The sequence below is a fragment of the Wasmannia auropunctata genome, unplaced genomic scaffold (assembly GCF_000956235.1).
Source record: "Wasmannia auropunctata unplaced genomic scaffold, wasmannia.A_1.0 LD336078.1, whole genome shotgun sequence".
NCBI classification, from domain to species: domain Eukaryota; kingdom Metazoa; phylum Arthropoda; class Insecta; order Hymenoptera; family Formicidae; genus Wasmannia; species Wasmannia auropunctata.
The window spans coordinates 4,755,789-4,758,767 of record NW_012026812.1 but is presented as its reverse complement, the minus strand read 5'-3'; positions in this window follow the sequence as shown (position 1 = coordinate 4,758,767).

Here is a 2,979-nt window from a genome sequence, read left to right as displayed (position 1 = left end):
ACAGAGAAGGCCAGGGCGCCTGGCTTCTCCTCTCTGTCGGGCCAGGGCGCCTGGCCGACATAGACCAGCTACCGATCTTGCTGCGCCTAAGTGCCACACGGCAATCGACCATCGAGGACATCCGCGCCCGCTCCACCGCTACTGACCGAACCGCTCGGAGCGCCAGATCTACCGCTGACTGGTCCCGCCGACTTACCGACCGTCTTTCTGACCCTCGGTAAAGTAACGCTAACACGCGTTGGTCGTTTCATGCTTTCTTGCCTACCTGGCCCGACGAGCATATCCGAGCGCAAGAAAAGCGAACCGTCACAATATTAAAATAAAGTATTCTCTCTAAAATATTGTTACGTCCGGTGGACTCCACGATTTCTTCGTTCGCGAACGTTCGCTTAGATAAAGGACTTAGAATAAAATAAAGCTTATTGGTCATCAATTGGTGGACAAACATCGACCCAACGAGATCGACCGTTGTCTGTCTCCTTGGGAAGATTTATTTCGAGAAAACATTTTACGAAGATTTATTTCAAATTATCAAAACAAACAAAAAAAAGTTCTAACAGAAGAATTTCAAAAACAGATAAAACCTTTTTTTTTATATACATGTATTATCCGCGGCAGTAAAATTCGATTTCAAAATACGACCGAGATCCATATGTTCCAAGATATACATATATAAAAAAAACAAATACTGTTTAGACATACCGTCGCAGCGAAACTATAAAAACTCACAAAGGGATGTAATAAAATTTAATCTCAAAACAAATTCTAGATTTCTGAAATTTCGTAAGAGAAAGTTATCTCCTCAGAAAAAAGGTGATTTATCTGTTTTCAACTATCAAAACCCTAGCCGGAATTCAAGACCTCAAGGTCACTCGATAAAAGGAGAAATCGGTGACTAATAGATATCTAGAAAAACAGTGCTTTTGTCAAGTAGAAGTAGGCATCCCCAAATTCCGGGATCGCGCTAGAACAAAGCCCTAATAGATGACCAATCAAACTAAAATCGAAATGGAGAGGATAGCGTCTCACCGAAAACTGTAACCCCTCCAACCAATAGCTGTAAAACATAACAATGTAAGACGGGCGGAGTAAATTACTTTAACCCAGATTAAATGAGGGTTAACGAATCGGGAATAACCTCATCGATATCACCTTGTCAATCAAACTTTAATTCTTTCGACTCGAGACATCCCACATCCCTTGAGATCTCCTATATAAACCGGGAACTTACGGATCGCTTTCTCCGATCTCAGATTCCGGCTCTCTCTCAACTCAGATCTCAGACCTCTCAAATCATCCCGCTCTCGGAATTTCACCCGTTTTCGGAACATCATTCTCGCTAAACATCGCCGCGAACCTTTACTCGCAAGTTCAGTAAATCGAAGTTGAGTGCGCGAGTGATTCGAGGTACCGTACGGCGTGACCAGTGGGCAGTGAACAACCGCCATCACATCAGCAAAAAGTAAGTTTTTCTCTTTACTTCCTCCTCACCCGAATAATCTTTTCAAGATCCTCGGTGGTCTGTTCCGCGACCTGTCTCTAATTGCCCTCGTCGTTTTCAACTATGAGCGCTAAACTTGTCTCTTTCCTCCTCCTCGTCCGCGTCTCTATTATTATTACACCGGCAAGCACGATTCTTTTGAATCCTTAATTTCGCAGTTCCCTCAACAATTTTCCCCGCTGGAACCCGGCACCTACACCATAGGCCCGGATGATTTTAGTGTCAAGGAAATTCGTTCTGCGGTCGCTAGGCTTAGGCCTCACGATTCGATTCCACTATTTCTTCACTGGCTCCCCCTTCCCTATATATATAATTATATAATTCCCATCCTTTTCTTTTACAATTTCTTCCCCCCTTCCACCGCCACGCTGGAGGAGCTCTCCGAAGAATAACGGCGATCATCATTAATATGTAATCATTAATATGTAAACGTACATATGTACTTATTATATTTATGCATATTCATTAGGTATTATAATCTAATTAGTTCACTTCCCTGTCTATCTTCTTAATTCGATGTAATTGAAATCCCGATCATAGCCAATAATTTCTGAATTTCTACGCCTTGAACTCCACATGCGGCATTATTGTAAGCGTAATAATCGAAACATAATCATAAGTAAGCTTATTGTAACCTTTACATAACGTTTCTTTTTATGAAATTAAAAATGTACGAAATTCACTCAGCTAATTACGAATTATGTTAATTTAGACAGTAATAAACTTAATCCTTATGTTTAAATTCAACTCTCTTTGTTTTAACTAACGACCTCACACCCGCCTCACATCTCTTTCCTAAAACAGGACCGACGATCGCGCTGGGTCAATAAAGCGAAGTAATAGTGTCCTTCTAAGGACATTGACTCGTTTCGAACCCTTGCAAAAGCGCCTTCGACTCGCATCGTCCGCCTCTGCGCATACATACCTGCGAGACAGCTTATCTAGTTGCGTCCCTCCTCACCCCCTCCACTTCCAGTCCCATCTCGTTCTCACACGGGATTTACTCTCTCACTCATACTATCAAATTAAATATCTTGGGGTTCGGACGTAACAATATAGTTTGCTTGTGTATCTGTGCGTGTATATGGCTGTGTGTGTACGTGTATGTGTTTGTGTGTGTTCAAGGAACTCCAAACTCCCGGGTCACAGTTCAGTATCGCGTATTGTGAACATGGGTTAGGAAAAAAAAATTTTTTTTAAATTTTTTTAAATTTTTTACAACAATCAAAGTTTTTGATCAAAAAAATATGGATTATTGCTAAAAAAAACATTTTAAACTTAAAAAAATGAATAAAAAGTGAAAAATTGCTTGTTATGTTGATTTTTCGCAAAAACGATAAATTTAAACCTTCCGGGCACTAAGAAAAAAAAATCGCAGCGCTTTGAAACTTTCAGGGTTTTTTCAGGACACTTTGAGGTTGAAAAGTTACAGACGATATCCTTCGTTAACTCATTATATGCAAAGTTATTCCAAGTTA